This window comes from Montipora foliosa, chromosome 8 (assembly GCF_036669935.1).
Source record: "Montipora foliosa isolate CH-2021 chromosome 8, ASM3666993v2, whole genome shotgun sequence".
NCBI lineage: Eukaryota > Metazoa > Cnidaria > Anthozoa > Scleractinia > Acroporidae > Montipora > Montipora foliosa.
In genome coordinates this window covers 45,589,199-45,601,412 of record NC_090876.1, presented here as the reverse complement: position 1 = coordinate 45,601,412, position 12,214 = coordinate 45,589,199, and the positions used below count along the sequence as shown (strand labels likewise).

The 12,214-nt window shown below is 38.3% G+C and overlaps 1 long non-coding RNA gene across 2 annotated transcripts in view; it reads right to left on the bottom strand.

Moving 5' to 3' along the window:
- Nucleotides 1-11,243: 11,243 nt before the first annotated feature.
- Nucleotides 11,244-12,214, bottom strand: part of LOC137967316 (uncharacterized) — a 9,378-nt gene continuing 8,407 nt past the window's right edge. The window contains exon 4 of one of the 2 annotated variants that reach the window (XR_011116520.1): nucleotides 11,244-12,214. This exon is cut by the window's right edge and continues 150 nt beyond it. This is a non-coding gene — a long non-coding RNA (uncharacterized lncRNA). The other variant, XR_011116521.1, reaches the window with a different exon arrangement.

Here is a 12,214-nt window from a genome sequence, read left to right as displayed (position 1 = left end):
GGATATCCAAACAATTTGTCCCTGATTTTGAAAAAAATTGGTAGGCCTAAACTCCTGAAACAATCACAGTTTCAATAATTACTGTGCAACTCAAATATATGTTCACTGTATCAGTGCAATCATCACATAACTAGATCGACAGAAGTAATGAGCAATAAATAAGAGTTCCTGCAGGAGATTTATTAGTCTTCGTTGAGCGATTCACATCCACGACCTACATACAGTATATTTGTAAGTTTCAAGGATTCTCGGGAGAGCAATTAAATCAAAATTTGATATTTTTCTGCGCCAACGTCATGCAGCTGTTCAGTTGGGTTTCAGGCAGGAAATTCCATACTTTCATATGTCATCCATCTGATCTTTCTCGATTGGGGCTCACGATAAGAAGGACTAATTTACAATTAACATCGGACTCGGATCGAAGAAAATCGCAAGCATATTAAAGTGTGGCGTTTCTAAAACGAGGGTAGGGTAAGACCAATGGTCAGGGTAAGGGTGAGGATACGAATACAAAAAGTATCCTAAACAGGCATAAAAGCTAACCTTAGGCCTAATTAGGCCTAAACAAAAGTTTAAGGTTAGCTTTTATGCATTTTTAGGATACTGTCTGTATTCGTATCCTTACCCTTACCCTTACCCTTGGTCATACCCTTACCCTCGTTTTAGAAACGCCGATATTAAAGGAACAACCACGTAGCAACCGACTTGCCAAATCCTTCTGCAGGTTTAACAAAACCATCATTACCGGTAACGACTGCATGAATAGCTTGCAGTTGTTCCGCCTTAGGCAAAAAGGAAAAGTGGCATTTCTTAAACGCGAGATCAATTGCCTCCAGAAACTTGGCGTAACTTGGCGTTATAATTTCCTTTTACATTATCCCTATGTATCCAGTGTAAAAGCACTCGAAATAAACTATTCCCAAATAAGGAATCTTTTTTCCAAATATGTTTTTTCCCCCAGTTTTGCGCCTGCAAGTAATACAGGACTCTCTCTTTTCCTGCCTGGGTTCCAGGCCCATTTTCAGGGCGGGGTAAGAGGGAGTCCCGGAACAGGACTAGTCTCAGGTCATGCAGGTATCTTTATTCTGGTTTGTAGATGTTATTCTCTTATAGGCCACGTTTTCCTATAACGGCTGTTGTGTTTCTTGAACTTAGATATCCAAAACTCGGGAATTTCGATTCCACTATTCCTATTGATGTTCTTAGGATGAAGTCTTATATGGACAGCCTCTTTGGCCCCACGTGTGTACCAATGAGAGTCACAGTTTGAACTGAGGACGAAAACATGGCGAAGTAGTGACCAATGCATTTCCGTGTATAACAATCACAAAGTGTCCACTAACAATATAACAAGTTCTAGTTTGCAGTGAGTGAATGTCGATAGCTACAGTCATTTTCGAACTTTAACATTAACAAAACTGTTTGAAGTAAAACTATTACTTCACTCAGTACCTTAAAGTTCATGCTTTCTTTGCGGGCTCGTTAAGTTAGCAAAGTCTTGGTGGTCTCGACAAATTCCGCTGACTGAACCCAGCCGACGTTTGTTAGCGCTCTGTGCTTTTTCATGAAAGATACACTAGCAGTCAAGATCTACTTTTCTCCCAAACACCAGTCTCTTGTAAATCAAATACTCTTTCCATTGTTCCAATGTTGAATATTGGCCAAGGAAGAAATTTTGGCCCCAGGCTTCTTCTAATCTTTTCAAAATAGGTTGTCTACACCTTGTTATTGGGGAAGTCTATAATTACAAATGAATGATTGAGATGGGCGCAAATTAGAAACAAAATATCTAATCTGCAAAGACAAAATTATCAATGGTTATAAAGAAAGATAAGGTATAATAAAAAGGCAAAGTGTGGTACGGTTGTGATTATGATGTTTGAGCGACATCCATAGAACGTCTTGCAAATGCGTTTTGTTGAATCATGTTCTTGACGAAAAAATTATGTATTCTGGGTCACCAGTCAAAACATTGCAATCTGCGACATTTAATGCATAAAGACTCACAGAACTTCATTCTCTTTAGAAGCACAATATTAATTGTCATTTGCAGATGTAATCAACTGCGATAAACAATGCATTCAAACTACAGCCAATTCCGGTTTGCCATGTGGTTGTCCTCTATTACTGCAGGGTGATTATATGCCGATGGTTAATTAACCAAAAGGATTAAATTTTTCCTAAGTGGGTGAACCCCTACGGAGATTTGTATTGCACTAGTGGAAGGTAGAACGTTTTGGAATACATTTTCAGTTTTCTCACATGATGATGTTCTCGGCAAAAGGTGATTTTTCTGAGAGAGGTTGAAGGTTCTAACTTCAGATGTTATAACCCTAATCATCCTAAAGCCTAAACAATTTTTTTTTAATCATTGCCATTTAATTGCAGTTCATTGATGAATCGATTGTGTTTAGTAAAACCAGTCAGTGTTTTGTTCAGTGCTTTTTGAAGCTTATTTCACGTAAGCCATGCAGACCCAATTAATAACTTACACTCTGTAGGTAAATCTTCCTAGATCCCAACTCTTCCTTAATTGCGCTGCAATCGACTTTGAGAAAAAAATATTTGTTGAATTCACTGACAAGAACACAAGTCATCAATAGCTTCCCCAGGGCTGGCTTTTGTTCGGCTAAAGTTCCCCTTTTCCGTTCGTCTCGCTGAGACAATTGTTAGATTTTTATTGGTTCCAGAAGATGGACGGCACGCGCTTCATTCCACACGAGATCTGCCATCAATCAGTTGGGGAGGGAAGTGGATCATCATTTGTAATCCCAAGCCAAAGCAAGTCTTTAGAAGCGGGAGTAAAGTTAGTGCCGGCGATTTGTTCCAATGGAAAGTTACTCTTCTTTGCCACTAACTAGTAGAGTTCTTAACTTTTCCATAAAAGGCATCTTGAGCAAGGACCGATGTATCGAAGCTACTGATGGAAGCCCCAAGGATTGTCAAACGCATCTTTCGGGAATTGAATCCAAAGTGAAAGCAAGACCTATATCTGTGACAAACGCAGAGAATGCACCCAAACGGGCATTCTCAGAGGAACATACCAAACAAGGTAAGACGTACAGAATGAAAACGATCCGGCGAAAGCCAACATAATTTGGTCAATTTAGGCATGGAAGTGCATCTTTCACCCAATTGTAACCTGCCTTGTTGCACAAACCCAGTTTTCAAATAGAGAAGAATAGATGTCTGAGCATGACCGAATAAAGGGACTAAAATGGTCTCAAATGACATACATTGGTCAGGTATTTTATGCCAAATAGCACATGACGAAAGACACTCGAGGCAAATCAACTTTTCACAGAACAAAGTGCCGTACCTTCTTTCCCCCTTTGAGTTATAAAATATGGTTGTGACAGATGTTTATATCTTACTCCAAAAGAGCAGGTCTGTTAAGCACAGCGTAAACAGAGTCCATTTTACTCCGTAGAAGACCCCTTGTATACTGTGCACATCTTTAAAAAAAAATCGGTTCCTTCCCGAGGATAAAAAGAACATAAACATGACTTGCTGGCCTGTTCATATTGTTTTACCGTTGCTTCCATTCCTTTTTTGAACGAGAAGCTATTTTGTTTATGGCTAATAATATGTGGTCTCGGTGAAGAGTAAATTATTAATAAGTGAGATTGATAAGCAATGGCTGTAGCTTAGGTGTTCTTTTAAACGTCAGTTGTTAGCGAAAGTACAAGATACATATAGTAGATGAAGGGGGACGCAAAAAAAAAAACAAACAAAAAAAGGGAAAGCCGAGAGAAAGATATAGAAAGAAGTCTTTGGATCATTAGTTTCCAACAATTAAAGGTCTAAGATCAATAAAATCATCAAGCACAACAGCCAGGGAACTTAAGATGCCTTAATTAAGGAAAAATTTTTATCCTATTATTGTAATAAACTAGTCATTTATGTACAAAGCAGCTTCCTTATCACCGAACTTGAGAAGCGATTTATAGCCCTAAAGAAAATTGTTACTTCTTAAAATTTGCTGCAACGAGAGCAGCTAGGTGCAAAACCTATACCCATAAATCTTGATTCTACGAGCTCGAAGATTACTGAATAAGGTTGTTGTTAAATTGTAGTAGCCTCATTTTGTAAACTTTGACATAAGACGTTTTTGATCATTTAGAAGCCTCCTCAAACGACCAGCATGGAAAACGACCGATCCCAGACCCAAAGAAGCGACCACGAACAGCGTTTACAAGCGAACAAATTAAAGAGTTGGAGGGTGAGTTCCAAGCCAACAAGTACATCAGCGTTGCACGCCGAACTGAGCTTTCCAAGTCACTCAATCTGACAGAAACCCAAATCAAAATTTGGTTTCAAAACAGACGCACGAAATGGAAACGCAAATTGTCATCAGAAATTGAATATGCTCTCGCGGCTCAGGGATATCTGTTCCCTTCGCACCCAATCTATCATAGACCTCAATATTGCTTTGCTAATTCCATGGCTCCTTCAAGTAGAGTCCGGCCACCAGCTCCATGCTCCATGTATCGTCCGCCAACGTATGGAACTCCAGCAGGTCAATTAGTCCCCAGTTATTCAGCATCAATCGGGAGATTTTAGTCGCATGTGTCCATTCTTAACTTGACACAACGGGAACTTCAGTTTAGCTTACAGTGCATGTTTTATATTGTAACATCAAATGGTGAAGCGTAAAACCAGGGCAATATAATTACTCTCGCTTCCAGCTTCTTGCCAAGTTCGAGTTGAAAACTTTAGCTTCTTTCAAGGGTGAAATATTTGCAGGATTAATTAATAAGATCAAGCAACATTCAAATTGGTTTACTTTTGGTTCTGGTTTTTTTAAAAAAATAATAGCAAAATAAACTTAAAGAGAGCATTTTTCTAGGAAGTGCTTAATGTAGTATGTAAGAATATTGTTCACCCATAAGTATGTTTTCTTAACTTCTTTGCACTTTCTACTAAACAAAGATACTAAGCCAGCTTGTGTTAATGTGTGAGCGTGCTCAGTTCATTGACATCGCTAATTGAGTGCCATTCTAATCCCTGAAAAATCATTTCTTTCTTGGATCTTGTAATTAAAGCTGTAGTTCTTTTTTCGATGTTTTTAATTTAAGTTGCGAACTCAATAATTTGTTGTTCACGGACAAGGGAATATCAAAGCCTGTATCTTATCTCCCACCCTACAATAAGAACAAAGCGAGTAAGCGTGAAATTATTGAAGTGCCATCATCGCCACAAATTAAAATGTGGCCGCTGTTGATACGACCTCTTAATTAAGCGGCACCGTTTTCATTGCCAACTGATAATTAAAGCACAATTCGAATTAAGTACAGGGCACTTGTCTGTGCTTTAATATCTTTCGCCAAATTATTAAAAACACTGTTGCAAGTTCTAATCATTAATTCTATCTACGTTCTGTGTTCCAGACACAGTGAACCCCGTTTGGTTGCAGATAAAGCACACACGATATTCTCTACAGCCTTAATTAACAACTAAGCTATTAGCAATGAAGAACAGCATTTTGACGGCCTTATGAGACCCCACCAACCGGTGTAAAATAATCCGAAACAATAACAGAAAAAAACGACAAGCGATTATATCTTTTTTCCGAACCATTGATTTTCAACTAAGAATTAATCGCTGTTATGACGTTTTTGCGGCCTCGTTCTTTGATCCGGATTTTGCGGGTTTGGCTGCAACAAATGCCAACTTTTCTCAATAAACTAGTGCAATGAAGCCAATGATCACTGTTTCGTTTTTCTCGCTCAGTTTTTTTAAAATCTCTCTACAATTATAGACCTTTTAAGAGGATCGCCGGTGCGATGTCGTGGTTTTGGGACATGCTATCAACATTCGCAAGATTTCTCTTTCTTGCCCTCAGCTGCTACAAACAAATAAACAAGGAATAAGCCAAATTTGAATTAAAAGATTCGTATTTGGCTAATAACAAATTTACAATCTGACGTTTGCAGTTTACGGCAAACGCGGATCTTAATTTTATTTATATTTTTAAAAATACAACCACACTTTTGTATTTTTAAAAAATATTAGTAACAAGTGTGCTATCCAGACCATTTGGACAAATATATATTTATATATTTAATTTTAGAAACTCTTTACCATGATAATTAATTGATCACCAAAACATTGAGGACTTTGGCATATCAGCAGCAGACCAGCTGATAAACATCATTAAACCACAATAAGGAAAGACTGTGGCCGTGCGAAAATCCGGTAGCGATTTATTAGACTGTGAAGAAAGGGAATTGCCGAAGGGGTTAGTTAATTAAAAAGTCATTTGTTTTCTTGAAAGCTGTAACACTCAATACCTGAAGCTCTTTCTTCAGACTCTTTGTAATTGGCAGATGATTTGGCAGTGGGCTGGTTTTAACTTATTGTAGCATAGTCCGAGAACTTTTTCAAGGCAAGTGACTCCAGGAAATTAATTAGAGAGGGTACAAGAAAGGGCACTTAGGGCCATTTCTTGTGATAGTAATTCAACGTATCCTGAACTGTTACGAAAGGCAAAATTACCCCCTTTTATATAATAGAGGGTTACAGGAAACTGCAATTTCAATGTACAAGGTTAAAAATAGCTTATGTCCAGACTATAGTTTTAGGTTGTCTATCATTAGGAGCTCAATCAGTACAATTTAAAGGGGCTAGGTCACGCTATTTTAGGTAATTTTGTTTAATTTTGTTAATTATGAGCTCTAAACGTCAAATTGGGAGAGCAAGAGTCTTTCATTTGCAAAATCACGGCCAGATCACAGATCACAACACCGGAAACTCCATGTAAGGTGGTCGTGGCTGGCATGTTCAATGGACATGGAATAATAATAATAATAATAATAATAATAATAATAATAATAATAATAATAATAATGAAATGGTATATGAAATGAATCATATATGAACTGCGGATATGAAATCAAGTGAAGCTATGATCTTCGCAGTTATGAGCGCAATTTGTAGACTTTATTCTTCGATGTATTGTGCACATAAACGAGTGTATGTTTTTCTCTTTAAATGAGATTTTACTGCCCTATCAGTAAAATACGATTAATGACACGTGACCGTACTCGCGTTCTTTGTAGTCGGCCGTTCAAGGTCATAAAATCAACGGTTTTGTTGTAAATAAAACGAGGACATAAAGACTTTGTTCCCAGATCTCAGATTATAACGTACACCTGCATTGGCCAAATCTGTTAAAGCCTCATTCATTATTGCTAAAGAGCACGTGTAATGCCTACCTGCTACATAGTAGAACCTGTGCAACTGGCTACTTTAATAGACAGAGTCTAGCTATAAAAGCCTCAGTCAGCCGTCCAAGGTTCACCTGGCAGTTTGTCTTCTATACTAAACCAACTGGCTGTTTGCAATTTCTTAAAGTTTTTCCTCTCCCTCCCTTTGGGGATGGGTTGGATATATCGCTTTGCCTTCATTAAAATTGGGTCCTCTCCTGTACGGTGACTTCCACCAAGCTTATTGGCTCGTTTGCCTTGGTACATAGCTCGCTAACCAATACTCTTGTCCGATCCAGCACGTGCTGTTTACAACTCAGCTCGTAGTGCTGGGGAGATAAGTGAGATTGTTCTACGTCACGCAATCTGGAAGTCGCATAGGCTAACCAGCCGCAAGGCAGCGTTCCCCTCAAAAAACGTCAATACGTCTGTTGTCTCGTTCTATTGCTCCTTGTGCGTTTAAAAGCTAATTATGCATGTTGATACCAAGGAACACCGTTCAGAGACTTTGAGTTCACATTTCTATCTTTATTTCTCGAGAGTTTCAATACACGAAGCGAAATAAGAATGACAGGCCAAGTGACCCACAATATAGTATTCCATTCCGGAAACGAAACACTACTTTTTGTTTTTTGAAATAGTTTCTTGTTAAAAGTCTAGTCTACCGCATGGCATATTGCTGGTACCGGTAAGTTCAACCTTTGCAGGGACATAACCTAGAAAAATCCTGGTTCACATCCTATTGATCCCAGTAAAACAACTGTCAAGATGATGTTTTAGTGTATGGCTCAAATGCTGGTAGTGAATGTGCAACTATGTCACTATGTGCCATTATATAATTATAATTATGATAGGAAATTAATTCCTTCCCCGTAATTATGAGTTGTAAATGTAGGAAATGAACTATACACTGCCTTATCAAGCTTGTCGAGACAAACATATTTCATGTTAACAGAATTACCTGCAGAAGTCATAGCGTTCAAGACAACTTTTCAGATTCAATACAGCCCAAGTCATACTGGTAATGTACTTGGAAGTTGCACAATAGATTTTGCTTACTGTATGTCTTTGATAGGTACTTTCCAAAATTTGGTCACAAAGAATTATAATTCTTTTATTTTTTTCTCAATGCGTGAGTGGGCGGAATTCAACAAATCCTGCAATCTGATTGGTTCCGGGAGCGGGTGGAATTTTCTCATCCGGCCTGCTCACGGCAGGCGGAAACCTAGCCTTAATTGCGTGAGCTTGTTTGATGACCTTAAATTTCCATTTTTTTTTTACCCCGACTCCGTTTACATACAGAGGTTATTTTTCATTAGACAAGAGGTTTGGAAATGGAATTTCTCTTGAAACGTTCAGTTTGTAAGTCGCTGTAATACTGCATTCACTATCAAGCGCGGTGCGAGTCAACAATTAAAACAAGTGATTTCAGAGAGGATGGGGGAGAGGAAAAAAAAGTTATTTACCAGCAAAGGGTCGGTCTGTATAGCAAAAAACTGTGACATCGTTCTTGAAAAAGCAGCAATTTCAAGGCCCCGGTCACAGTTTTTCCCTATACGGACCTCCCAGCTGGCAAATAACATATTTATTTTGACAATTGGGTGCATATTACTGCGAGTATTTAAATTACAACAAATGGTATATTTTAAATATTTGATTCTCGTGCTATGGATTCATTTGGCATGGCCTCAAGGAACTTTTGCACTTCTGGAAGTATTTTCAAGTGTCGAGATATAGTGCACATCTTCACGTGTCGCGCACGTGTCAAAGTGACCTTTACGTGCACCACTGCACGAAAGTTTGGTCATCTTGGAAAGATTTTTTCACATCTCACCTTCGTTTCTCTTTCATTTTTTTCTGCAAAAGATGTTTCGACGAGTCATTTCGTTTCACCTTAAGCCGTTCAATTAGCGTTTCCTCTCTCAAACACTGAGCAAGAATACCCATCGATCAGTAAAAAACAATGTCAAGCTTAGCCACTTTGGCATAAATACACTATTTTTACCTCGTTTCCATGGTCCAGTGGTCATTGTCACCACCTGTAATGAAGATAATCTGGGTCCGGGTATTCACTACATACACAGTCGAACATCATGAGAATCGCAATGTAAGGCCGATGTGAGTAGGACAAACTTCTCTCTGTTCTTTTCTTTAGCGCCAAATCAACCATACACCACTCACTGTACTTTTGCAGGCCCGAGTATAGGCTACTTGTAGCCTCTTGTTCTTATGAAATAGTTTAAATTCATATGCAAAGTAGAACTAATTACCATCACAAAAACTTCGCCCTTAGACACGCTTTGAAGAGGAGGAAGACGTGAACTCGGAAAGGCCCTATTTTGTCGCACTGATGTTTATTGCATATATAACGATAATTAAACGTATCCTTGAAATCAGTTTTACTTTTCCCGATCGATGCCATAAGCGTACATGCAGAATAGCATAAAAATATATATTAGAAAAACATATCCCGTTTCTTGTCCAGCAACAAGTAGTCAAAGAGTCGACACGAGCTTAAATAAGTACAATACGACAGAGTTCGGAAACACAAACTGTGAAATATTTCAGTTTCCTTGTCCCTAGTCTCTGTAAGGTTCAGTCATATAATTGCGGTGCTTTATCTTGTGTAAAGACAAATTCGGACACTGTTGACGTACACTGTTTATAGAAATGTTAAATGTTCCTCCTTGTTTGACTGAGTCTCGATTAAATCATCAAACGGTAAATCCAGAGGAACAAAAGTAGGAAGCCGAAACCATGTTTTCGAAACAAACTTCGAGCGGGTGCTGATTTGGAGAACAAGCTTTTCAGAAGCTATTTGAATGTTTTTCTCTGATGGGCTGAGTGATTTTACTCTGGACCATGATTGGCTATATCTTTCACACACATAAAGCGCTATATACGCGAAGCTGGTTGGACTTGATCGGACCTGATTCCAAATGTGAGATTATACTACATACATAATTTTATTTGCAAGGTTTATTGCCTAAACCTTTTTTCTCTGTATATAATAAAAGATGGTTTTCTCGGTCTTACGACGATGAGCAGCAGTAGACAAGAGGGACTTTCACTAATGACTGCAAATTATCGCTTCTATATTTAACAATTATTCTACGAGGGCGCGCTGGATATGAAATGATATATATAATTGGTTATGATCATTTCATATCCAGCAAGCCCGAGTAGGATAATTGTTTTATTAAAAACCCTCGGTCAATTCTGATCCAAACCGGCTTTTGTCGGCATTTTTTCTCGGAGTCGCAAAACTGTGTATTTGCTGCTGTATTCATAGACCATATTTGGTAGTGCAGGTATATGAGCTGATAACCTGTGTCCGGCGAGCCAATGAAAAAAAAAATGCTAGAAATGTGATATCCGTAGTTCAGTTTTTAATAAATGGTTATATTAGCTGCGTGAGCGCCAACGATCAGGCCGGCACGATACGATAAGCTCAATGGCAATCATGGAATTCCTCAGTGGATGCTGATCGGTAATTAGGGGTTCTCATAGGTATATCTATCGGAGGAACAGACCCTCATCAAAAATGGCGGTAATGGATTTGAATTCAGTTAAAATTGAACTGAATAAAAACTGATACCAGAAATAGTTTTCGGAAATATTAATAGAAAGAGCACATTTATTTTGGTAACCCTGCAAAGTTTCAGCCTAGCAAGTGTTATATCAGCTGAGAAATTGTAAGTTGAAATTTGACGAATTTACAGACGTTTGTCCATATGACTGGGGGTATACGCCATACCCCCAATCATACAAACGTCTGTAAATTTTTCATTTTTCAACTTACATTTACTTGATATGCCGAAACTTTGCAGGGTTACTATAGTAAAGGTGCTCTATCTATTTCCGGTATTAACTTTTAATTTTAACTTATTTGAAGTTTTGGTTGCCATTTTGGAGAAGGGTCTATTGAAAGGAGCTTGGCAATAAGAGAAGTTATGTTATAAGTCGCTACGCCCAAACGAACATAAAATATTTTCTCCCTCAGTGATGTAAAATTCACAAAAAACCAACTGCGTAATGGGTTGGGTGCTCAGGCAATCCAACAACTGACATTTATTGCTTACAATAAGATGGACATCGTAGACAAGAAGATACTTCATACTAACTACAAACACAAATTAATAAAAATCCTTGTAATGAGGAAACAGACAAACGTCTGTTATGTCTTCCAATACATACATAACTTTTGCAACGTGGATTTCCAATGTCCTCGCAACTTCAATAATCTTTCTGGCAAATTCTACTTGTTCAAAACTGCAACAGATGCCCCTCTCGACTTTAAATAGTGAAAACCGAATTCTTTTTCGCGTTGTACCGTAACCTAAATCTCTTGAGCAATCTTAAAACAATTCGCGACATCTAGAATAAAGGAACCTCTCCCTAGAAAACTTATAACCATTCCTAGACTTGAGAAACGTCACTTTTCTCAAAAGAGCCAAATTGCTATTAAGATCAATACCCTCACATGAATCATAATATACCTTCCTAACAAGGCTACAGGACAAGAAGCATTGTACAAACGCTTTATGTAGGCGAAATTCCCATTCCTATAGGCATCATTCTTAGCACAACGAACAAACACTTAAAAAAAATCAGGAAGCAGGTCCAAATGGCAACACAAAATATTACAAATATTACCAAGCTCATATCGCAATAAAAGAAACCTGCATAACCTAGTGAGCATAAACAGGCTAACCTTAGGCCTTTAAGACTGGATGTGAAATTACCATACTTCTGTTACTTATTATATCATATCAGGCGAAACCGGACTGTTCTCTTTACAATTGGCGGTTTAGATCTGTTGGCGGATTCCAGCACTGAAATTTCTACATACACTATAGCTAGAGGATCGATTAGACAGTCAGGTGAAAACGTATAAAAGCCCTTTGTCGCAGCGTGCGCTGAAACTGGACTATAACTGTACGATTCATCAGTCGAATCAGCGAGCAAATTAGACAACTAGGCTAGAACAACTGCAGTACTTAGGA